The sequence below is a fragment of the Danio rerio genome, chromosome 11, assembly GCF_049306965.1.
Source record: "Danio rerio strain Tuebingen ecotype United States chromosome 11, GRCz12tu, whole genome shotgun sequence".
NCBI lineage: Eukaryota > Metazoa > Chordata > Actinopteri > Cypriniformes > Danionidae > Danio > Danio rerio.
In genome coordinates this window covers 10567501-10595150 of record NC_133186.1, presented here as the reverse complement: position 1 = coordinate 10595150, position 27650 = coordinate 10567501, and the positions used below count along the sequence as shown (strand labels likewise).

Sequence of the window (27650 nt, the reverse complement as noted above, 5' to 3'; positions counted from 1 at the left end):
CAGTATTAGAACTTTTGCTCTACAACTTTCCTTCAACCTGAAGTCACTGTTTTATTATTCTTGTCTATAAGGTTTGGAAAAATTAATCCTGTGATTCCTGTCCAATCAAATCGCACATATAGGGCAATAATCATAATTAACTACCCCAAGATATGTGTAATTTATGAGTGCCGTAAACTGTTTGGAAGCATTAAGTGTCCAAAAAGATGTCTAAAATCCTCACACGTATTGACCCAGCATGTCACTGATGAGAAGATGACGGATGTTTGCTGTATGATAAGCGAAACGGCCTTAGCAGGCACAAGACGTCAACATGACATCAGATTGATGTTGTACCCCAACGTCTTGGGGACATCGGGTTGACATCAGAACCCAACATCAGGGGCCTCATGTATTGCTGCGTACGCACAAAAACTTTGCGTACGCCAGGTTTCACGCTCAGAATAGCTCACGTTTGGATTTACTAATGATGAACTGAACGTGGGAATGTGTGCAGCTCCACGCCAGCTTTCTGGCTGGCGTACGCACATTTTTTGTGCGTGTCTGTTTTATTTCCATTGGCGACTCCTAGAGGCAGTTGTGTTAAATTGCTCTCTACAAAGTGTCTGAGCCTTGCAATGGCAGCTGTATGAGACGGGTTCATCTAGCAGGTATATAAGGTTTCCATACCATACAGTTGACCAGCTAAACATTAAAGCACAATTTGCAGCGGTTGCCTGTTTTCCCAATGTAATCTGAGCAATCTACTGCACATACATTGCTATAAAGACACTATCTGAAGATGAATTTGCATGCAGGAATCAGAAACATTTTCATTCAATAAATGTGTAAATAAAATATGATGCACAAACTTATTGATGATTCCTACTTGTCTTTCTCGTGATAAATAATTGGCAAAATCTGATATGTAGCGGGGGAAAAAGAAGAAATAGTTCATCAGACGCTGGATTCGAACCGAGTTCATGCTCGAACGCGTCAAAACACTTTGACATGTCTTACAAGCTGCGCCACTGAGACTATTACGAATACTGCAAAATTTTACACCTATAAATCACATCATTTCTTTTTTAATTCACTCAGTGCGATGTTCAGACCCAACTGTGTTAACCGCATCAGCTAAACTCTCTATTTTTTACTTTTGTTGTTAATTCCTGAGAACAAACTTGCAAATAACACCGCTTATCTCCGGTCTACCTCCGAAAGCAGCACCTCCAATTCGCATTCTGTTCAAAGTTTCTCTTTTTGCTTGATTTTGTCATTGCTTTTTCGTTGGGTTTTGCCAAAGTATAGTCATTCGCATATTCATACGGGGGAGGAGGCAGGGAGGAGTTTTGTGCTCGTGCATGTTGCGCTCAGTTTCACGTTCATTCGGATGTACAAAAGAATATGCGTGAGATTCGGTGAACGCAGTGTTTCATACATCTGAATTTTTTTCTGAGTACGCACATTTACAGCTTTGTGCATACACAATCTTTTAGTATGATTTCCACGCAAGTCTTCGTACATGTGGCCCCAGGTGATGTCAATGTCCAACATCCAACCTAAGATCAATCGAATATCAACACCTAATGGTGTTACAGCTTGACATTGTGTGGATGTAACACTATGATGTCTATCAGATGTTCGATTTTGGTTGTCATTCCTGACAAATAAATGTCAGTATTTGACATCGATATGACGTTGGTTGAAGATTTTGCCTCGACGGATTTTGGTCACTTTCTAACACAACCTAAATCAACCAAATATCAACGTCATTATTGGACATCAAAATAACGTTGTCCTTAGACACTGGCTAGACATTGAATTTTAGTCATCTGACATCACCTAAATCTAAACTAATATTAATAGGTGCGTTCGACTCCATGCAGCGCTGCGCAGATCGATCGAAATCTGTCTTAAAGCGGTGCATTCTGGTTAGAAATCTTGTCCGGATTGATGCTGCGCCGACGCCACGTGACTGTCACATGTGGCATCAAAGTACCGCGATAGCGCTCCGAGATCAGACGGCAAACTCAGACCGTGCAGCTTCTGAAGAGCGACTGCAGGAGCTTTGATGACGACACCGATATTACACGATTGGCCGAGTTAACCACATGACAACAAACACGTGTATTTCGGGTTTATAATTGGACAAATTCCGATTCAAAAGTTTCAAAACAAACAATTCACTTTTCACACCCTCTCTATCCTGTACACATCTTGCTTATTAAAAGACTACAAATATTTTACTGCAGTAATCATCTTTTGATAAATAATCTGGTTATAAAGGTTAGCTTGTTTGCACAGGTTTATTTTTAACTTTTTTATACAGACTATTTACTGCATTCATCTCCATGAACGATTTAAATGATATATTTTAGTGTATATTTTAGTGAATAACCTAAATAAGTCTTACAGACTTGAAATAAGAAAATCATCATTATTGATCCTGCCACCCTAAAGCTCTTTTAACAAATTAAAGTAAAGAACTATTTTATTAAATAATTATAAAATGGTTTTATTATTATAATATAAATATATATTTTATTTCCTGTCTAGCAGTTTAAAGGCTACCTGCTCTTTCTGGGAAACTTCTACATCGCTCACTTATTTTACCTTTTGTTCTTTTCAACACAATCTTTTTGGATTAAAATGCTTTTTTGAAAATTCATTCATTATCCAAAATAATGTAATTTATTAAGACCTAATCAAAACACCTTGTTTTGCTTTTTACATTGGAAATTTGTATATCTATAAATGTACATATATGTAAACCCATTTTAGCATATTCAAACAAGAAGTATTAGCCTAAAGGTTGATGTTTAACTCCTAGAATTTATGCTTATTGCTTTGTATTTAATAGACCTGTTCTTTTTTATGTTTATATTAACCTCTCATTTACTCTTATTTCTCTCATGCATTTGTTATATATTTTATTCACAATTATCTCTTATTGTTTAAAAAGGAACTACAGTTTGTAGAAACTGTATTCTGTTTTATTTGTAAATGTTTTGTTGTTATAAATAAAAATAACAAAAAAATATGATGACGCCATGTGATCGGTCATCATGACTGCAGCAACTTTGAGTCCCGAAGTGTCCAGCTGTCCGTCTTGACGTTTTCAACTCCGTTTTCAACTCCGCCCTCGCCTGCGCTCGGCTAATCTCGTTGATCACTGGCTGCAGCTGAGCTTCATGTCGAACGCACCTAGGGTCTTATGATGTTGTGTGTCTGCTGGGCAAGAACTAAATGCACTACAGCAGGTTTCACCAACCTTGTTCCTGGAGATCTACATTTCTGCAGATTTCAGTTGCAACCCATATCAAACCCGCCTACCTGTAATTATCAAGTGCTGTCCAGGTCCAAATTAATTGGTTCAGGTGTGTTTAATTAGGGTTGGAGTTGAACTCTACAGGAAGTAGTTCTCCAGGAAAAGGGTTGAACCCTCCTGCACTACAGAATATTACGTTTATACACATCCACAAATTACATATAAATGTATCAGCTTTTAAATACTTTTTAAATACTTTTTAAACACTCACTACACACTGCTCTTGAGTACTTTTAAAAGGTTTACATTCCACTTGAGTGCTTTACTGTACTTGCCCTACATTGTTGTTGATTTTAGCACTGTCTGTATTTTGCACTGTCTGGAGCCAGCACCTAAGCTTTTCACTCATCACAGCATACGTGCTGCTGATGATTTGACAACAAAAGTCATTTGATTTGATTTGATTTAGACAAGTAATGGTACTTTTACTTACCATTTCACAGCTTGTATGCTACACGAATTATATGCAGTTTGCGTTATAATTTTTCAATTTCATTTAAAACCTCATACAGCATTATATTTATTATGTAAATTATCACATTTTAAAACTGTGGTTAGAAATGACAGATTTAAATTACATAATTTTATTTATTAATTTAATCAATATGATTTCAATCAGCATATTTAGTCAATATGACACAATCAGCTTTTGCTTGGCCCACATGCCACAGTGAATTGCAGCAAAGACTATAGAATATACAAGACATCTCACTTGTATCTTTTTGAATGGGGAAATATGTAACCATTAATATTGTGAACAAAGCCCTGCCGACTAGTACAGGAGTCTTTCATCGCTCACTATATGGCAAATAGAGCCTGCCTTCTGGTACAGGAGCTAATCATCGATGGCTAGCGACTGACAATACTCGAAGGGGCTCAGACCAGACGTGAGTTTCTGCAGATTTTGTCTGATTTGAACATTTACAAATGAAACTAAAGAGACAGTTGTTTAATTTTTTTGGTGATTCGTAATATGAAATTCCGTCATTAGCTTGGCAAGCAGTTTTGGAGAATTTGATGTTTCCCCATTCGAACAGAATGCCCGAACATACTGCCTGAGAGGTGTTTCAAAGATGGCATGACTGGACAAAGTCAAACTTCCAGACAAGGGCTAAACATGGACTACATCTGGGCCAAGTTTCAGCCAAGTTAATAACCCATAACTGGGCCAGATATGTTGATGTGTCACGACTGCAATGAAATTGATAAACCCATGAAGCTTTAACAAGTTCATTGCGTTATGGGCATTCTTTTTTCGAAGTGACCTGACTGGTAGAGCTTTTTCATTACTCAAAATTAATTTAATGGAACTATAAATGTGGGTCAAGATTGGCCAAACGTACGTGGCCCACATATCCATTTTTAACATTTGGGCAAAATACTACATTTTACATCTGGCCCAAGTCTTGTGTGCCACCTTAAAGATGGTGCCACCTCTGTCAAACCTTGGCCATGTTTGGCCCAAATACTGTTTGCCAGTTCCAGATAAATGCCTGTTGTGCCATGCTTATCCCTGCTGGACAAATATCTGCTGTGCTTATGCCAAATCTGGGCCAGAATTTTTTGCTACCTGGGCACACATGGTTTAAGTTTGGGTAATATGTTTGCAATTTAATGCTGCAATGTATAAAGCTTTACAACTAGTATGTAATTTAATTATTGAAACTGTGGTTGGAAATGGCAAGTGCAAATGAAGATATGTCATTTTCATTTTGGATCAAATGGTGCAGGTATGTCTTGGAATATGCAAATTTAAACACAGAAATACAATACATTGCCATTTTCCATGTTGCATTGCTGTTTTACATATTACATTTCAAAATTAATATTGCTTCTCATATGCTTCCATACACGTGAGTTTGTCAGAACATTTGTCATGTGGCAGAAAACAGTGGTGGACGGCAACTCTATAGTATTTTTTAACTTAATGCATGTGCGTTTTTATGTATGTGTATTTGATCTTATATTTTATTTGAATTTTTTGGAAAAAAATTTTCACATCACCACATTTATAAAAAGCAAGTTAGATGTTATAAGTCATTCTGAACTGGAGAATCATCCAAGGGAGGGCTTTCAAATTTGCAGATGCCACAGATGTCAAAATTTGATCCTCCCCATCTGAGAAACGTTAATCCTAAAATTTGAAAGGCACCTACTCTATATAATTGATTTTGTAAAGAGTGAACATAAAACAGCTCTGAAATACTGTACAAGAAATACCAAAAAAGATGTCTGGCCAAGGTATTTATTCAAACATACTGACGTTGACTGTGACATTGACATTTGTATTGAAAAGAAGGACACTGAACTGACTCAGTCTGGTAAACAACATTGCTGTTGTTCTATGGAACTACTTAATAGCTTTATTAAACTTCATACAGCTGCTCAATATATCTGATTGTACATTTTTGAGAACTTTGATCATTTATACTGTATAAATTTCTATAGAAATAAAGGTGATTTAAGCATTTACAATATTAGTATGTGTACTTGGAGGATGTAAGAAAAGTCAAACTTTCCGCTGCATTGAAGTAGTTTTATTTTTGCTATAAAAACATTCATATGAGAATGTCTGCTAATCATATACAATGAAATAGTAATAAAATCTCCATAAATTAAATTGCATATACTTTATTTTTTGTTAGCTTTTTGCTTTTCTGTGTATTTTTAGCACAGTGAAATAAAACCATATTTGTCTCAAAAAATGTATTTTAACTTGCGTTTGCTATTATTTTATTCAACTTGCAGGATCAATAAAAGGCATTGTAATACAAGGTCCCATTTGGAAATACTACTGCTATTTAATTAATTATTTATTTATTTATTTTATTTTATTTTTTATTCAACTTGCAGAGTCAGTAAAAGACACCATAATACAAGGTCCCATTTGGAAATACTACTACTATATTTTATTATTGTTCATATATAAAAAATTATATATATATATATATATATATATATATATATATATATATATATATATATATATATATATATATATATATATATATATTTCTAGTTTCTAAATACGACTAATACGACTTCTGAATGAACATCTACAAATGAGCAATCAAATATCTTATGTCAACTGAGACATACAATTTCTACCAACACTGACTTATTAAAAAATAAACCTAAAATGTAAAAATAAACCCATTTTTAATATGCTATGCTGTCCAGGTCAGCTCTTTTCGCAGTCTGCTTCATAAAAGTGTCAGAACACTTCAAAACCTCACATTTTAACATAGTTGTGATTAAACAAGCCTCTCAGCTGTAAATACTAAGTACTTCCATTGACCTTGTTTGTCAATGGAAGTACTCATCAGTACCATCATTTTAGTGGTGACATATCATGCATAGAACTTTTCCCGTGCCAAGATTGGGTACCTAGTGCATCTACCGACCCAGAAAACATGAAAAAGGATAACCCATAAAAAATTTCGTAAACATCTTGCTGCAAGCATGAGAAAAAAAACTTGCAGTTATGATTTTGATCCACTGATGCTGTAAATAGATTTAACATTTTTTAACTTATTAATTGTTTATTTAGTTTTTTTTCAATAAGAAGTTATTGGCTATTGAGGGAGGGAAGTGTTTATTTGGGGTAGTGTTATTCATTTAGTTTGCGGTAGTCATTTTTGGGTGAACTACAGTAACCCTTTACCATCGCCTCTGACTGAAAGAGAAAAAGCGAAGCTGTTAATAAATATATATATATATATATATATATATATATATATATATATATATATATATATATATATATATATATATATATATATATATGGTCACTGTCAGCGCAATTTAAAAACGTTCATTTATTGTGCACTGAATAGTCTGACTTTTTATGTTTTCTGTGAAGATTATAAAATTGAGCTAATAGCAGTGCAATAAAAGAGCAGCCACATGCTAGACTATAAGCCGAATCAAATTAACTCCACAATTACATAAATATGTCCACTAAATGTTCAAAAGCTTTCAGGTTCAGTGGTAACCTCGTTCCCTGTGTCAGTCTCATTGCAGTTTGAAAGGCTTAAATACTCCACTCTGTGTGAGATTTACTCAATTGTTTTTTTTTTGTTTTTTTCTGAAGTGCCATAATATTGTGTAAAGGCTCCGCCTTCTTCTAGAAAGCAGCAGCTCATTTGCATTTAAAGGGAAAATACATGGACAATAGCAGCTTAACTTTACTCAAAGGTCAAATTGGACAAGCTATAATGGTAACACTTTACAATAAGGTTCATTAGTTAATGCATTTACTAACATAAACTAATAAACAACACATGTACAGCATTTATTAATCATAATTGAACATTTACTAATGCATTATTAAAATCCAAGTCCGTGCTTGTTAACATTAGTTAATGCACCATGAGTTAACATGAACTAACAATGAACTACTGTATTTTCATTAACTAACAATAACTAACATTAACAAATACAGTAGTAAATGTATTGTTCATTGTTTGTTCCCGTTAGTAAATGCAATAACTAATGAACCTTATTGTAAAGTGTGACCGCCATAATAAATGATTTATTGAGCTGAAACTTCACAGACATTGTTCTGGGGACACCCGAGATTTAGTTTGCAATTTGTGAAAACAGGCTTAATATGTCACCTTTAATGCAGAGATGATTTTGTTAATACTGTGAATGGGGCTGGAAGAGACTGTTTGCTCATTGAGCTTCTTTTTCATGCAAACCTCCTATTCAAAACTGATGGCTCTGTGAGCGGCCGCACTGACAGCAGGCATCTGGCCTCATAATAGCCAAAATGGACTAATTTGGCTGTCCAAAGTCCACACACCCTTGAATGCACTTTGCACAGAGAATAGGGCAACTTGGCTAACCAGAGAGCTGTCATGGGCGGTTGAATAAACATTCTTATTCAGTCTTTTAAAATGGCAACCTGTAATATTCAAATCACTAGATAGGGCACTATTGGCAGAAAATGCACTCAGTGTCAAAAGCATCACACCATAGTTCTCCATCCGGACATGACCTCAAGACCACAGCTGGAACTTTTCTCAACATTGGGATAATGCAGTCTATAATGCACTTCTCTAGCGCATTTAAAATGTATTTACAGTGTTGGAATTTCAGAGAAATCTAAGAGGGTCACTTAAACACTACTGAACTTTTTTTTTTGTTTTTTTTTTACAAGATTTTTTTCTCCCCAGTTTTGTAATATAGGGGACGCAGCTTCTTTATAATGCCTGACTTTTGTTTTAACATTGTTGCAGACTGGCAAAACCATCAGTTAAATATGATAATCTTACTTTAGTATTAATTTTTAAAAACAAAATAATGGAACATTGAGGGTGGCATGGTGGCTCAGTGGTCAGCACTGTCACCTTACAGCAAAAAGGTTGCTGGTTTGAGTCCTGGCTGGATAAGTTGGCATTTGTGTGGAGTTCACATGTTTTCCCAGTGTTCATGTAGGTTTCCTCCAGGCACTCCGGTTTCCCCCACGGTCCAAAGGTATGCACCATAAATGAATTGGACTAAATAAATTGGCTGTAATGTCTGTGAATGTGAGTGTATGGGTGTTTCCCAGTACAAATGAACAAACATATAAAAAAGAAGATTAATTATTTAATTAATAATTAATTAATAAATAAATACATTTTAATTGACTTTTAAATTTACACTGGAAAATGTTTATTTAAAATTTAAATATGTTTACACTGAATTTGTTTAGCTACTAAAGTAAACACACTAACTATTTAATTAATTATTGGAGCAATACAACTGATTTACATAGTCCATTCTAAATTTCCGATGCTAAATGCTAATTTAAAAATAGTTTATTTAAATTTATTAAAACTGTTTATTTAAATTAAATTTTTGATTTGGTTAATTATTTAGCAACTAAACAAACAAAAAAGAAAATATATATTTAAAGGTTCACTTTGGGTAATTTTGAGCTTTTGTCAGCTAATTTTAGCTTCTGAGTTTAAAATGATATTTGGGGTTGGATGAAAATTGGCGACGTGGCGCAAAACTGCAAGTGGAAAGATGACATGTCGGTTTCTCATTATTATTCATAGCGAAGTTTTCTTATCCTATGAGAAGACCCGGCTTCTTAATTATTCATGACTGCACATGCTTTGCGAAGGCAAGGTAGACCTGCCAATGCCAAGCTGTGAGACACTATGTTTATGACTGGGTGAGACTGCGTCCATGGACCCACGGCACACAGTATTTAGCCATTCATGTAGGGTTGTATGTGTTTGTTTCGATGATCGACAGGGTTTGTTGCATGTTATTCCCCGCGATGCTGTCAGGGTCGATACAGCAAAGCTGTTTATGTGCAGCAAGCATTTTTGTCTAGAGAGCAGTTCGAAAATTGGAGAATGGCGGACTTTGTGTCAATGTGAACAAACTCCTGATAAAAGACAGTGTCATGCTGCTGTGTTTGCCTCAATCCTCCAGATTACCAGCAGGGCTAATGGTTAAAATAGACAGGGCAAGACAGCTGCTGCACTGAGCCTGAATTCAGACCCGGGAATTGAGGGAAAAGCCCTCATTTATAGTGTTTATATGAACACGAATATCTTTAGAATGATACAAATTGTGGTTGTGTATATGAAATGACAAGTGTAGCAGGGCATTACATCACTGTTTATTTCTTTGCATTTCATCTTTGTAAACTATAAAATCATGCATCTTCTCATGGTTTGTCTCCTTTTGTGTGCCGACTGACAACAGTTGGTCACTAGTATTGCTAGTATTTTGTACAAATTGAAGAAAAAAGGAGATTGAGCTGTCACTGTAGTAGGTCCTAAAATGTGGAACGGGCTACCTGTGTGCATTTGAACAGTTTCCAATGAATCTTCGTTCAGAGGGAAACTTCTCCCCCTCCAAGAAAGAGCTTTTAAGTTGGGAGAAAAGTGATCGTACCAATTTGGTGTCTTGTTATTTATCGTTTATGCTGTGTGGTATTGGATGTAATGTATGTTGTTTTATCTGTTGCTGTCTATTTTTGACAATTTGCTTTCAGGTTTGTACAGCACAATGGTCAACAACTGTTGTTTTATTGCACTTTATAAATAAATAAAAGTAAACTAATAAAATATAATGGCTAAATCAATAATTCTTCATGCATGAGGCGGCATAATATTACTTATATTAGTATATACTCTGTCTAAGAACCAGGGGCCTCATGTATCAACGCTGCGTACGCACAAAAACTTTGCGTACGCCAGGTTTCACGCTCAGAATCGCTCACGTTTGGATTTACTAACAATGAACTGAACGTGGGAATGTGCGCAGGTTCACGGCAGCTTTCTGGCAGGCGTACGCACATTTTTTGTGCGTGTCTGTTTTATTTCCATTGGCGACTCCTAGAGGCAGTTGTGTTAAATTCCTCTCTACAAAGTGTCTGAGCCTTGCAATGGCAGCTGTATGAGACGGGTTCATCTAGTAGGTATGTAAGATTTCCATACCATACAGTTGACCAGCTAAACATTAAAGCACAATTTGCAGTGGTCGCCTGTTTTCCCAATGTAATCTGAGCTATCTACTGCACGCACATTGCTATAAAGACACTATCTGAAGATGAATTTGCATGCGTGAATCAGAAACATTTTCATTTAATAAATGTGTAAATAAAATATGATGCACAAACTTATTGATGATTCCTACTTGTCTTTCTCGTGATAAATAGTGGGCAAAATCTGATATGTAGCGGGAAAAAAAAGAAGAAAGAATTCATCAGACGCTGTAATCGAACCGAGTTCATGCTCTAACGTGTCAGAACATGATCACATGCTTCTTATGAGGTGCGCCACTGAGACTACAAAGCGTACTGCAACATTTTACAGATATAAACCACACTATTTCTTGTTTAAATGCACTCAGTGCGATGTTCAGACCCAACTGTGTTAACCGTATCAGCTAAACTCTCCCACTCTATTTTTTTCTTTTGTTGTTAATTCCGAAGAACAAACTTGCAAATAACACCGCTTTTCTTCGGTCTACCTCCGAAAGCAGCACCTCCATTTCACATTCTGTTCAAAGTTTCTCTTTTTGCTTGATTTTGCCGTTGCTTTTTCGTTGGGTTTTGCCATTAGCATAGTCATTAGCATATTCATACGGGGGAGGAGGCAGGGAGGGGTTTTGTGCTCGTGCATGTTGCGCTCAGTTTCACGTTCATTCAGATGTACAAAAGAATATGCGTGAGATTCGGCGTACGCAGTGTTTCATACATCTGAATTTTTTTCTGCGTACGCACATTTACAGCTTTGTGCGTACGCAATGTTTTAGTAAGATTTCCACGCAAGTCTTCGTACATGAGGCCCCAGAACTGGTGAGGTTGTGTCTGTGAGCAGATGTAAATGGCCACCATACGACTCTAAGTGACTTTGGATAAACGATGAACAATTGAATGAAAATATAAGATGTTTAAAATATAGTCAACTAATAAAATCTGTTCTATAGATCTACATCTCTGAATGTGATCAGTTCCATATCAGGAACACATGTACATGATCACTTCAAATCTAGTATGATTAAATTCAGAGCTGGAAACAAGTTAAAGTTCAAAATCTGTTGTAACATGGCAAGCATTAGATCAAGATTTTTTTTAAATATGTCTGTCCAATAAGAGGCACAATGGGTTTAAGATCTGTTATTAAAAGTAAATCTTCAGTATTGCTGATATATGTGTGTATATGTGTGTATATACTGTGTATATATATATATATATATATATATATATATATATATATATATATATATATATATATATATATATATATATATATATATATATACATATATATACATATATATATATATATATATATATATATATATATATATATATATATATATATATATATATATATATATATATATATATATATATATATATATACTGTACTGTATATATATATATATATATATATATATATATATATATATATATATATATATACACACACACACATACACACACACATACATATATACAGTGTATATATATATATATATATATATATATATATATATATATATATATATATATATATATATATATATATATATATATACATACAGTATATATATACATACAGTATATATATATATATATATATATATATATATATATATATATATATATATATATATATATATATATACATACAGTATATATATATATATATATATATATATATATATATATATATATATATATATATACACACACACACACACACACACACACACATATATACTGTGTATATATATATATATATATATATATATATATATATATATATATATATATATATATATATATATATATATATACTGTATATATGTATATATATATATATATATATATATATATATATATATATATATATATATATATATATATATATACTGTATATATATATATATATATATAATTTGTTTTTCGATACTTCTTTCCCAGTACTGGCTTGCAACTGGAAGTACATCCGCTACATATAACATATGCTGGAAAAGTTGGCAGTTTATTCTGCAGTCGTGACCCCTTATAATTAGGGGACTAACCCAAAAGATAATGGATTAAAGAATAACCCAAAGTTTGGGTTTGTCTATATTTTTAAATGGTCCACGTTATAAAACACTGCATTTTTTAGACTGCACTTAATTTCCCCCTTCTAACAATGTATTAATTGCCATTTTAAAGTGACATATATGGACTTTCTTTAAGACAGCCCCTTCCTGCCTAAATGCTCACTTCTTGGCTAGAATATGTTACAGCAAGGACTAGAAGTCATTAAATGGGTTAGCTGTGGTTTTAAAGTGTCACATTCTGACATTTGTTATGAGCCCAAAAGTAGAAGCAAAATCCGGAAGTTTCCATAGGTTAATGGGGCTGTAGTTTAATAACTGTGATGTTTCAGCTCTGTAAATTATTCAGGAAGCAGATAAGAGAGAGAAAGTGCTGGTCAGAGAATGACTTTTTTTTTTCCCTCCACACTTTGTCTCTGTCTGGAGGAAGTGGCGATTCATCTGCCTCGTCAAATGTATGGCGCCGACTCCTCAATTACCAGCGACCTCGGCTGTAACCAGCACATGTTAAGCACAAGGAACACGCAGTTAATTTTGCCAAGCATTAAAGGCTGAGTGAAAGTGTATGTGTGTGTGTGTGCGAAGTAGCAGCCTGCATGTTACGACAAGGGATGACGGAACAGCAATTAATGGAGCTTCAAAGATGACTATGATCGCAATGTTTTTTAAAGAAGGTGTCACTGCTTCACTTGGGTCTCTTTCTGTCTGTGTGTCTCTCGCTGACAAACCTGTCAGGGACGCAACAGAATTTAATGAATAGTGAGGAAGATGCCATTTGTTTGTTCTAAATAGTAAACGGTTGAGAAGCATTTAGAAAGAATGTCTAAAACATATGATGTTGTTGGCAGAAAAGCAGCCAAACACGCCTTCGAAACAATCTAACTGGTGTACTGACAAAAAAAGGAAAGAATAAAGTGATTTAAAAAAGTCTGCATTCTCTGAAAAATTAAAGACATAAGCAAAATGAAGTGATAAGCAGTTTACTGAAAAAAGGAGCAAACTTTTCAGTCACCTTGATCATAAAACATATTTCGAACTCTAACTAATGGCTATAACAGTGACCGCATGCATTTTCAGCAACTTTGTTACCAACATAGCAAAAATATAACTACTTTAGACATGTCTTTCAACATTTTCACTGAAATAAACAAAACTTTGTTCTCCTGCTTGCAGGACAAAGTAAAGTATTCACCTTTTAGGGATGTATAGTAACTGCTATACAATTATTAGCTATATTACAAGAAATGTTGGTAACCCTTTAGGTCACAATTCACAGTATTAACAAACCATTAACTAATACTACAAGCTTAATAAATGACTAATTAGCTGTTTATTAATAATAAAGTGGAAGTTGGGTTTAGGTTTTGGGTAGGATTAGGGATGCAGAATAAGGTCATACTTTAAAACTAGTAATAAACAGTTAATCTTAATGATAGAGAGGTAATAAGACGGTAGTTAATAGCATGAATTGTGACCTAAACTAAAGTGTTACCAAAAATTTGTATGTTTAGGTCTTAATATAACAACTTTATATTAACGAGGGTAACGACCTATAATAAATTATGATATCAAACATTCAAAACCTAATTGTAAAATCTCGAAAGAGGATTTGAATGTAAATTAAACTCTTATTTTTTTCTATTTATTTAAAACATTTTATCTAAATTTTTTTTTTTTTTTTTTTTTTGGTACAGTCTTGAATAAACTCTATGGTCATTCTGGTCATTTTAATCAGAATTCTGGTAGTTCCAGTGTTAACATCATTAATTAATTAATGTACTTTCAGCTTAGTCACTTTATTCATCAGTGGTCAACACAATAAACCGCCAACATTGTTTTACACAGCTTCCTTATCTTGAGGTTGCAAACCAATACTGGAAAACACTCATTCACAATCATTCACTATGGCCAATTCAGTTTATTCAATTCACATATAGCGCATGTCTAACCGGAGTACCCAGAAGAAACCCAAGTGGACACTTGGAGAACATGCAAATTCCACAAAATTGCTAACTGACCCAGTCAGGACTCGAACCAGCAACCATCTTGATGTGAGGCAACAGTACTAACCACTAATAAATTCTACTCATTATACACATATTTGATAAAATTTGCATGATTTATTTGTTGCTTACTTATAATATAATAATTTTTTCGAATTTATTCGGAAAAGTATATTATATATATTAGTATATTAGTTTATTGTAATCAGGTTTTATTTATTTGTAATGTGTTTGTCTCATTAGCATAATGTTTCATTTGAGTTTTTTAAACTTATTTCTTATTGTTTATTAAATTATTAAAAGATGTTTTAACTTTTTCATGGATCCCTGTAGAATTTCCTTTGACTCCTGTTTAGCTAACATGACCTAATAATACGAAATATGCATTATTCACCTTTGTTAATCTGAGTTGTTAATTCTGACTGCACTTTTAAAACTCTTGCTTTAGATAACATGGCCTAACAATATAAAAATAGGCATTTAAACATCTTATTAATCTGAGTTCATGAAAATGCACGTCTTTATATTAGTTCACAGTAGGAATGTGTATGGACAAAACTATGGAAATACAATACATGCACCAGAATATTTGTTTCAGGACAATATACAAGCCAGGCAGTATTCATTCCCAGAAAGTGAATATCTTTAAAAAAAGAAACTTATAAACAGATCCCAAGTGGTGGAACACAAGATTTGCGCTTCACATCGAAGTCACATATTCATTTAGAGCTACAGTATAGTGACAAAAAAGACCAACCTTTGAAGATGAAAAAGTTTGCATGATAATGGCAATTCTGCCATGATGTACTTATTCTGTTTGACTTTTTCTTCTTCTGTTGAATATAAAGGAAGATATACTGTGGGATGTTGGTAAAAAGCAGCTATTGACTTAAGTGGTAAAGGTTTTTTAACATTCTTTAACTTGTTTTGTGTTAGGAGAAAAGTTCATCACAGTTTAGAACCACTTGATATGAGTACATACTGTAGTTGAACTATGCCTAGGTCTATTTAGAGACAATAAATTAATAACTAAATAAATAATAAATAAATAAATGCATACATTAAATAAATAATTAAATTAATTAATACATAATAAAAAATAATAATAAATAAATAAATACATGTAAAATTATGTTTAATTATTTAAGGGCTGCGGTCACTTTAGTGCAGTGTTTTTCAACCATGTTCCTGGAGGACCACCAGCACTGCATATTTAGGATGTCTCCTTTGCCTGTCACATCCATTACAGGTCTTTGAATCTTGAGCTAATGATCTGAATCAGGTGTGTTTGGTTAAGGAGACATGGAAAATGTGCAGAGCAGGTCATTCTCCAGAAACGTGGTTGAGAAACATTGCTTTAGAAGATGGTGATGCTTATAATATACTTACAGACATTCATCATCTTTCTAAATTGATTACATTTACTGTACTTGAGACATAATGGACTGTGTTTAAAAGAATACTCACAGACTGGACGCCAAAGAACATATGTAATACTTGACTTAGTGTTTATGTCCATGCTGAGAAAAGCTTTGGGTGTGTGTTTGTGTGCAATGCAAGATGTTGCTAATTGTGTTCTTTTTATATGTAGATGTTTTAAAAAAAAAACTGCAGTTTGTTTTAACAGCAGACTCTGCATTTGGCCTTTATTAGTTCTTGTAACAATTTAATCTAACTCTTTTGTTATAACCATAGATATTTACATTAGATGTCACCTACGCAATTGTGGTCTATTGGAAGAAATGTGTCAATAGAGTTGCCATTTTAGTACAGGGTAGCACTCCTTTGAAATGAATGTGGGACCAAGGTGCAGTAGAGGACTGGCCATAGAGAGCCAGAGATATATAGACACATACACTGTAAAACCCAACAGTTAACTTTATCAATTGAAATGATTGTAGTTAACTCAATTTACTGAAATGCTACTCATTTTAAAAGGGTTTTGAACTTAGTAATGAGTTAATTAAATACCTCATTACTTCAACTTAATGTAGTAAGTTCACAGTACTCATAGAATATTTTTCTTAACTCAAATGGTTTGTAGCAATTGGTATCCTCAAATGGTTTGAGTTGCCTTCACTTCTTGGATTTTACAGTACTCAGTTGGTTTGGGTTCTCTTCATTTATTGAGTTTTACTTTGCTCAAATTGCTTCATTTACTCAAGTGGATTAAGTTCACAGTACCCATTAAGATTAGTTTTTGAACTTAAATCTTGGGTTGCAATTGGTTTTCTCAAATGGTTTAAATTACCTTAACTTATTGGGTTTTACTGTGATCTGGAGTTTTCCCAGTGGTATGCATTTTCTTTATTATGAAAATAATAATTTTACATCCCTTTTCTACATAGATGGATAAGTGACCGCATGAGAATTGCTGACAAAGAGCATGTGATTGTGTGCATGGAAATGTATTATCTTTCCACCCAGTTAAATTTGATCCAATCTGTGTCCTAAAACACCCCCTTCTCCTGCTTTCACTTCTAATGCTAATGGAGGGAAGGATTCGTTTGCGAACGACTCGTGTGAACTATCAATATCCCTGTCTCAATGTGCATATCCACCTTTCTGATCTAAATGGTACATAACATTTATAATATTCAATTATTTAAGGTGGACAGTGTGTACACTGAGGCACAGGCACTGTTATGCTATTAGGCACCTTTATAAGTTAATTAAAAAACTAGCCATTACTTCACTTAGCCAACAATAACCCAAATGTCTGGCACAGCAGCATCATGTTGTCCTGCTTCATTTACATTGTTTGCTTATTTTATTCAACAAAACTAGCATAAGCCTTGTATTTAGTGTGATTTAGTGCTACTTTGCCTTATGGTTTGCACAGTAAGTGGCTGTATTATCATCAATAACGGTACATGTTTAGCACAAAAAAAAAACAAAAAACTTTTCTATGAAAAGTGACCCCTTCATGCTTTGTTTTCTTCGCTTAATCATTACTACACCCATCCACAATGCTAAAGTCCAGCATCTTCACATTGGCAGTAGTCTTGACTAGTGCAGTTGAATGATATTTGTCTTGGGAGCACTGTACTAATATGGCGGCAGTATTGACGCATGCTCAGAGTCTGTATGTGATATCTAGTGCATCTATGGTGGTAATTACTGTGAACTGGGTTTGCTAATGGTGCAGCATGGCTAACACTAAACAATACTCATATTTAAATAAGATAAATGTAAGTTTGTGTGTGTGTGTGTGTGTGTGTGTGTGTGTGTGTGTGTGTGTGTGTGTGTGTGTTGAAGTCAGAATTATTAGCCCCCTATTAATTTTTTTCCTAATTTCTGTTTTACGAAGAAAATATTTTTAACACTTTTTTTAAAAACATAATAGTTTTAATAACTCATTTCTAATAACTGATTTATTTTATTTTTGCCATAATATAAAACAATAATATTTGACTAGATATTTTTCAAGACACTTCTATACAGCTTAAAGTGATGTTTAAAGGCTTAACTAGGTTAATTGGTGTAACTAGGCAGGTTAGGGTAATTAGGCAAGGTATTATAACGATGGTTTGTTCCCCTTCGGGGGGAACTTCAGCACTATAAGTGGATTTGATTTGTAAAATCCACGCATTGGGAGGTTCGGTTCAGAAGCTACTCGTCTGAAAGAGTATTGAACGGGCCAATTAAGAATGAATTGGCAGCGCAAGCCTGCGCAGGTGAGCGGCATAAGCAATCAACTGAGTATATAAGCTCACCTGGCGCCAGCAGACGCTATCCTTTTCGCTTCAGAGACTTTCTGATCGAGTCGATGAGGGTTCCTCCTGCTGTGACCAGCGATTCTGAGCGAACGAGAGCATTCTCCCGGTCCAGAGTGTGTACACGCAGTGGCAGACGGTCGAGCTGGGTTTCTCCCTTGCCTGGCGTTCTTTGGGTCCGGTCCTCCAGAGCGGTGCGTATAAAGTTGCAAACTTCACAGAAAGAGCAACACAGTCGTGCAGCACGTCCTTATCAGGACGGCGCTCCGACTGTGCGTTTCTGGATGCGGTGGTTTCCTGTCCACGGATGATGGGCGCGGGCACTGCGTTACATGTCTGGGGGTCCAGCATGTTAATGCGCTGCTCGCGGGCAGTTCATGTCGTCATTGCGATGCCATGACTGTTGCGCAAGATCGCGGTTAGCCTTTGCAAAAGGGTGAACCACCCCAGTTGTCCCCTGCTCTGCAGCGGGCACTCGGGCAGATCTGAGGGTTTCAGCGAGAGATAATCCGTCGCCCACGGGCCCGCGGACCTCCCGCTCCTCTAAGCGCTCCATCCAAGCTTCGGGCGGGGGAAGCGATCCGTCTAACAGATGGTAGCCCTTACGCCCGATGACACCGGAGACCAGATGTCCACCGCGGCATCGGAGGGTGGGCTTTCATTGTCCGATGATGATCCAGACCCGCTCGCCCCCTTCGGGCTGGTGAGCGCTGTCACTACGGATCCTGAAACGGACATGTTAGCCGTGCTTTCCCGGGCTGCTTCGGCCGTGTGTTGGAGATGGTTTATCCCCCAGCTCCGCGGCCGGACCGACTAGAGGGGCGTTCCCTTCTTCCCGGAGGTGCACAGTAGGCTCACGCGGTCTTGTAAAGCACTTTTTTCTGCTCGTGCTGCGTGTTCCTCCACCCTAACCACTCTTGACGGTGAAACAGCCAGGGGGTATGTGGCGATTCCTCAGGTTGAGTGCGCGATGGCGGTAAATCCGCGCGGCGCCTCTTCTTGGCGGGGTCCGCCTCGTCTCCCATCCAAAGCCTGTAAGTTATCTACCTCCCTCGGAGCTAGAGCTTACATAGCTGTGGGCCAGGCTGCTTCCGCCTTGCATGCGATAGCCACCTACTAGCGCTACCAAGCGCAGGCGCTGGCCGAGCTGCACGAGGGTGGGTCCAACCCAGGCTTACGAGCTTCGCACCGCCGCCGACTTAGCTCTTCGGACTACTGAGTCCGCTGCGTGTGCGTTGGGGAGGACGATGTCCACATTAGTGGTCCAGGAGCGCCACCCCTGGCTGATATGCGCAAAGTCGACAAAGTCCGCTTTCTTGACTTCCCCATATCCCCAGCCAGGTTCGGCGACACTGTCTGTGAATTCACCCAGGAATTCAAGGCGGTGAGAGAGCAGTTGGTGGGTGATGTCTTATCGGCGGTCCGTAGCCCGCTCCGCCCGCCGTGCCATTCATACCTGCTCCTCGCCGAAGGCGCCCGCCTACGAGAGCTGCTCCGCCCCCGCACACGCCTCAGGCGAAGCGAGCGCGTCGGGCACCTCGGAAGCAGGCAGCCCCCCTGCCCAGAACGCCGCTAAGTCCGGCAACGGACCGCGAAGCGCCCCTGGGACAGGCCATCTGGAGAAGAGGGAACTTGCTCTTTCCCCGCTGGAGGGCGGGGCCCCATTTCCAACGGCACTTTTTACTGCCATGAAAACATTATGAAAGGGCACTTTTCACTTCCCCAGATGTGACAGCCCGAAATCTGCCAGTCTGGGACGCTATGCTTTCTAGCTTGCAGATTCGGTGCGTTTCGCCAGTGGCTCACGAGCGCTGGGAGGACGGTCTCCTTTCTCCCACCCCTCGAGCCTCCCCTCCGGAGCTCGGGTTTGGAGTGAGAGCAAATATCTCACCTCCAGCTTTTCCGTGGGACCCGCGAGCTTCCCGGATCAGCACACCCACTCCGCGCTGCCCCACTGCTGGTACGTCAGCGATTGTAGCGATGAGTCCATTAGCGAGAGCTCTGCCTGCCTGGTTAGCGCGGGCCAGCTCTTCGCGGTGGCTCATACGCACAATCAGACTCGGCTATGCGATTCAGTTCGCGAAACGGCCCCCCAAGTCACGGGTGTGTATTCACCAGGGTCAGCCCCCTGTCCGCCCCTGTCTTGCGAGAGGAGATTGCTGTCCTCCTGGCGAAGGATGCAATCGAGCCGCTCCCTCCAGCCGAGATGGAGAGTGGGTTTTACAGCCCACGCTTCATCGTGCCCAAAAGAGCGGTGGGTCACGGCCAATCCTAGATCTGCGCGTTTTGAACCGCTGCCTGCACAAGCTGCCGTTCAGAATGCTCACGCAGAAGCGCATCCTCCGGTGCGTTCGTCCTCTGGGTTGGTCTGCAGCATTAGACCTGATGGACGCGTATTTCCATGTCTCCACTCTTCCTCGCCACCGACAGTTTCTGCGGTTTGCGTTTGAAGGTCGAGCTTGGCAATACAAAGCCCTCCCCTTCGGGCTCTCTCTGTCTCCGCGGGTCCTCACCAAGCCCGCGGAGGGTGCCTCAGCGCCCCTTCGGCTCGCGGGCATCTGCATACTCAATTTCTTTACGACTGGCTGATTTTTGCCCTCTCTCGGAGCAGTTGATTATGCACAGAGACAAAGTGCTCTGGCACTTCCACCTGTGGGGGTTTCAGGTCAACCGAGAAAAGAGCAAACTCGCCCCCGTGCAGAGGATCTCTTCTCTCGGGCTGGAGCTGGACTCGGTCACCATGGCAGCGCGCCTCTCCGGAGAGCGCGCTCAGCTGATGCTGTACTGTCTGAGAGAGCTCGACAGTAAAATAGTGGTCCCACTGAAACTATTTCAGAGGCTCCTGGGGCATATGGCATCCGCAGCCGCTTCATGCCGCTCGGATTATTCTATATGAGACCACTTCAGCACTGGCTTCACGATCGAGTCCCCAGACGCGCATGGCACGCGCGCGCACACCGAGTCTCTGTTACTGCGCTGTGTCGCCGCGCCCTCAGCCCTTGGAGCGACCCCTCGTTCCTACAGGCCTGGGTGTCTCTAGAACAGGCGTCCAGTCTTGTTGTCGTTTCAGCAGACACTTCCAACACGGGCTGGGGGGCTGTGCGTTGCGGGCATGCGGCTGCGGACCTGTGGAAAGGTACCCAGTTGCATTGGCATATCGCCTGGAGCTGTTGGCAGTGTTCCTCGCTCTCCACCGTTTTTTTCCGGTGCTGGAGCGGCAACACGTGCTGGTCAGGACGGACAGTACGGCGGCGGTGGCGTATATCAGCCGTATAGGGGGTATGCGCTCTCGCCGCATGTCTCAGCTCGCCCGCCGTCTGCTCCTCTGGAGTCATCCGCGGCTGAAATCGCTGCACACCATTCATATTAAGGCAAGCTCAACCGTGCAGCCGATGCGCTCTCACGGCAGCCTTGCGTCCTGGAGAATGGAGACTCCACCCCGAGTCTGTTCAGCTGATATGGGCGCGATTCGGGGAAGCCCAGATCGATCTGTTGCTTCCCCCGAGATCGCTCATTGCTAGTTGTTCTTTCCCTGACCGAGTGCTCTCGGCACGGATGCACTGGCTTACAGCTGGCCTCGGGGCACGCGCAAATACGCGTTTCCCCCAGTGAGCCTGCTCGCGCAGTTACTGTGCAAGGTCAGGAAGAGGACGAGGAACAGGTTGCTGGTTGCGCCCCTCTGGCTCAACCGGACCTGGATGTCAGAGCTCTCCCTCGCGATAGCCCTCCCCTGGCAGTCCCTTCGAGAGAGCACCTACTCTCTCAGGGACAGGGCACCACCTGGCACCCTCGCCGATCTTTGAAGAGATTTTAGACGCGAGGAAGACTTAGGTAACCTCCGATTGCGGTGGCTAATACCGTCACTCGGGCTAGAGCCCCCTCCCCGAGCGCGCCTATGCCCTGACGTGGAGTCTATTCACTGAATGGTGTGTCTCTCGCTGAGAAGACCCCCGTAATTTGCCAGATCAGCGTTGTGCTTTCTTTACGCCGAGAGAAGCTGGAGAGCAGGCTGTCGCCCTCCACACTCAAGGTTACGTGGCTGCCATCTCCGCTCTCATAACGCGGTGGCTGGCGGCACCGTGGGAACGCATAACCTCATCATCCGGTTCCTCAGGGGCGTTAAGCGAATTAATCCACCCCGCCCCCTCTCATGCCCTCTTAGGATCTCGCCCTCGCTACACAAGCCGCGTCAGATCCCTTCGATCCTCGACTCAGTATCTTTCTGTCCCTGAAGACAGCTCTGCTGGTCGCGTTGATATCGATTAGAGGGTCGGGGACCCGGAGGCATTTTTCGGTCAGTGACTCGTGCCTGTAATTGGGCTGGCTTCTCTCACGTCCTGAGACCCCGCCCGCGATATGTGCCCAAGGTTCCTACCACTCCGTTTTAATACGAGGTAGTGAGCCTGCAAGCGCTGCCCTCGGAGGAGGCAGACCCAGCCCTTCTTTATTGTCCAGTTCGCGTTTTGCGTATTATCCGGACCGCACTCAGAGTTTAGATCATCTGAGCAGCTCTTCGTCTGTTATAACGGTCGGCAGCAGGGAAGTGCCGTACCGAAATAAGTTCCCACTAGATTGTGGATGCCTTTCTTTCACTATCAGAGCCGAGATAAGCCGCGTCCCCCGAGAGCGCGTGCGCACTCCACTCGGAGTTTCGCATCCTCTCGAGCGCGCGCACGCGGCGCCCCTCTAACAGACTTCTGTAGAGCTGCGGGCTGGGTGACACCCAACACATTTGCAAGGTTTTACAATCTGCGAGTGGAGCCGGTTTCCTCAAGGGTATTAGGTAACCCTTGGTGATTGAGGAAACAATTCGGTAGGGTGTTGAAACACGCTTGCTGCGCCATTTTCCCTAACACGGAGATACGTGCGCCTTTTTATCTGTCAGTAAAGTTCCCCGTCAGGTGAGCCCTGCAGATTCCTCCGTGGCCCCCAGCACTGACTCAGCGGAGGAGTCACTTGCTGGCCCACTACGTTGTAGGTCTGCCCGCTGGCCAGCCCGCGTTTTGGGTAAAGGTGCCTGCTATGCGTGATCCCCACTAGGCGATCCCATATGCTTATTTCGCCACGGTTAAGTCCCCCCCCCTGGGCGGACCCGTGTCTTCCCTCCCCGCTAACCACTCTTTTGCTATGCGTACTCCCCCTTTTTAGGGCTAGTCCATATGTAAATTCTGCCATCTATCCCCCCTTGGGTAACGGATGGCCTCCGCAGCGTCCTCCCTATCGGGATTGCACGCTTCCCAACGTACTGTCGTATTTCCTAGAATTATCTAGATGCTCACGACTTCCCAAAAAATATATCTAAATCCGTAAAACTTCTGTTGAAGTAGGATAAATTAGGGCCAGGGACACGTTGGAGGACCGCGCCCCCCATGATGCGGGTGCGTCACGCTTGCTTGACTATCTCCTCATCGGGGGTGTTGGTAAGGTGCAGTCATTATGGCGCTTTCAATGGGCTCCCAATGCGTGGATTTTACAAATCAAATCCACTTATAGTGCTGAAGTTCCCCCCGAAGGGGAACGTTCGAGGTTACTAAAGTAACCCTTCGTTCCCCGAGGAGGGGAACGGAAGCACTATACTCCGTCGCCATAATGACTGTCCCTTAGCTGTTGAAAGTCTCTTCAGCTTAAAAAGGATAGCGTCTGCTGGCGCCAGGTGAGCTTATATACTCAGTTGATTGCTTATGCCGCTCACCTGCGCAGGCTTGCGCTGCCAATTCATTCTTAATTGGCCCGTTCAATACTCTTTCAGACGAGTAGCTTCTGAACCGAACCTCCCAATGCGTGGATTTTACAAATCAAATCCACTTATAGTGCTTCCGTTCCCCTCCTCGGGGAACGAAGGGTTACTTTAGTAACCTCGAACGTTCTGTAGACTATTGAAAAAAATTGCTTAAAGGGGCTAGTAATTTTGACCTTAAAATGGTGTTTAAAAAAAATGTAAAACTTCTTTTATTCAAGCTGAAATAAAACAAAATACTTTTTCCAGAAGAAAATATATTATCTGACATACTGTGAAAATTTCCTTACTCTGTTAAACTTAATTTTGGGAAATTTTGGAAAATATTTATGTATATATATATATATATATATATATATATATTGCTTATACTACACCAATACACAATTTTACTTATGTCTTTAGTCTTGACCACGTGGTTGAATGACATTTATCCTGGGAGCACTGTACAAATATAGTGGCGCTATTGGCGCATAATCAGGATCCGTATGCAATATATTTACTGTATGGTGGTAAATACTGTGAACTGGGTTTGCTAATGACTACTACTAAATAATACTCAGTAAAATTATTTTATGACAAAACTATACTTTTATATTTATATTTTTCATTTTATTATTTGAAAATACAAATAAAGCTAAAATATAGGTCTGTTTCTGAAAAAAACATGACCTTGTTACCCTATTATAGTGTCCTGATTAAATTCTACACCCTAGACTTACTGACTGTGGCACTGTGTGCTTTTATTACATTGTATCACACTGTTTGTCATTAGAATTAAACTTCAAAACTGCACCCTAACTGATTGATGTGTAGTGGTAGTGCATGCCTTTGTTTCCAAATTCTGTTTCATCATCATTCAGAATATGCCATCCATCTCATGCATTTTAAATGAGTTAAAACAGCTACAACATTCCGGGGCCTTTTTTTTATACTAATGGACATCAGTGTCTTACATTTTTTATTTATTTTATTTATTTATTTATTTTATAAACCCTATTACGGGCTATGATTGATCCCTCTTATGCAGTCTGTTTGCAAATTGTTCCTGGAAACACGATTTCACGTTGTCCTCATCTCTCTCCTCATGATTTGCAGGAGTATCCAGCTAAACCCGATTCATTTTCAGAACCACCTTCGACAGGCAACGGCATATCGACTGCTGGGAAACCCCTGCGAGGCAGCAAGGTAAAATTGGCATTAATGGAGGACTCAGAAAGGGTTCTTTCCTCAAAATGAAGACAGATTCAGTAGGAGAAAAGCTCCCAGTCATTTAAAGCAACTCCACAAACACATGTCTGCCCAGTGGTTTGTTACATCTCCCTCTGTTCCGTCGGCCTGTGTTAGAAAATATATGTGCTCGGCGCTACATAAATACAGTGGTTCAATGGGGTACGAGTGGAAAAAGACAATTAGAGCTACGATTACATCCCATCCCGCCACTACCGGCTGACATCTTCCCCTGTAGCCTCCACGCACTGATGTTCCATATGTGTTTTAATGATATGGTTACCAAATGCCTATGTTCCCCCCATTGGTCTTTTGCAGATGACAGCTACCATTAGTTATTGGATGGCGGTGAAATAAATCGTTTAGAGGCGTCGGTTGCGCCAAATGCCATGGCCAACTGGTGGCTGCGGGGGCCATTTATTGCGAGGAAGTCATATTCTGTCTGATCATTATCAAGCCACATTAACCCAGTTGAAATAGATTAGAGCAAGAAACGAGTGCTTTGGTCTCTTTCTCTCTCTCTCACTTGTTCTTGTTTTCCACCCCCTCTTGCATTTGAGTTTCTGGAAGCAGAAATAGATCAACTCCACCACCCTGCCTACAAATTTAGTGCTACTGTCCCAGTGGGGGAAGAGATGTTTTCTGGGAACATTGCAGAAGTGCTTTTGGTGTTTGAAGTTTGTATGTTGCATGAGCACTATTTGATTCAGACTCTTTATGCTCTTTCTTTTTAGGTCCTGGCTAGTTGTGCAGAAATATTGGTAGGAGAACTCCCCTAAGAATTTATTTATTTATTTTTTTTCTGTATAGTGGGACAAAATAGGGACAGCTAAGGGACACTCAAAAGTGCATCAATGCAAAAGTGTTGTATATGGTGAAACTATTTTAAGGAAAAGAAAAATACCACAATTTTTACAAAAATGACAAAAAATAAAAATAACAATAAATAAAAAAACATTCAAAGTTGGTACAATTATTAATTCATTCTCTTTTCATCTGAGTCTCTTTATTTATCGGGGTCCCCACAGCAAAAAGAACTGTCAACTTATCCAGCATATGTTTTCATGCAGAGGATGCCCTTCCAGCTGCAACTCAGCACTGGGAAATGCACTCATTCACACTCATAAACTAAAGCCAATTTAGCTAATTTAATTCACCTGTACTGCATGTCTTGTGGGGGAAATAGCACCCAGATAAAACCCACGCCAACACGGGGAGAACATGCAAACATGCAAAAAGAGCGGATGCGCTTCCAGCCATAACCCAGTACTGGGAAACACCCATACACTCTCACAGTCATAAACGCACTCGTACACTACGGCCAATTTTGTTCATCCAATTCACCTATAGACCACTTCAATGCGGTGATGATATTGACAATTACACGATAACCTGTCTTTGTCCTTGTCATGACGACTTGAAATAACAAAGATGACATAGCTTGTCATAAATCTGTCATAATAATGATTAAAACCAATATAATTGTCATAATTTTTTTTCCAGTGAACAAACTGATTTTGTCATTAAAAGTTCTAATTGAAAGTGTTAATGTTCTGTTAAATAATTTTAAAACATTGTCATTATTTTCCTTGACCTCATTAGATGTCATTAATTCTATCATTAGAAAGTATATGAATTCATCATGTCATTAAGTGTCATATAAACACTCCCTTCAAGTAAAGTGTTATATATTACTCTAAATCATATTATTCCTTCATTAATTTTCCTTCGGCTTAGTCTCTATTTAAGAGGATGCTGCAGTGGAATGAACGGCCAGCTTACTAGGAAACACCCATACACACTCATTCACACACAATCATACACTACAGACAATTTAGCTAACCCAATTCACCTATACTGCAATTTTGAACTGTGGGGGAAACAGGAGCACCCAGAGGAAAACCACATGAACACAGGGAGAACATGAAAACTCCACACAGAAATGTCAACTGACCTGAGCTGGGACTTGAACCAGTGGCCTTCTTGCCGTGAGCCACCATGCCATCCATGTTATAGTATATTATATTATATTATATTATATTATATTATATTATATTATATTATATTATATTATATTATAACCC

The 27650-nt window shown here is 39.3% G+C and overlaps 1 protein-coding gene across 10 annotated transcripts in view; it reads left to right on the top strand.

The window, feature by feature from the left end:
- nlgn1 (neuroligin 1) overlaps positions 1-27650 on the top strand; it is a 771338-nt gene that overhangs the window by 83153 nt on the left and 660535 nt on the right. For 3 of the 10 annotated variants that reach the window (XM_073915309.1, XM_073915311.1, XM_073915303.1), the window contains 2 exons: positions 25435-25524; positions 26301-26327. The exons of 4 other annotated variants lie outside the window; for them this stretch is intronic. The gene's annotated coding sequence lies outside the window, so the exon portion shown is untranslated. The remainder of the gene's footprint in view (positions 1-25434; positions 25525-26300; positions 26328-27650) is intronic. 3 more of the 10 variants (XM_073915307.1, XM_073915312.1, XM_073915324.1) reach the window with 1 other exon arrangement.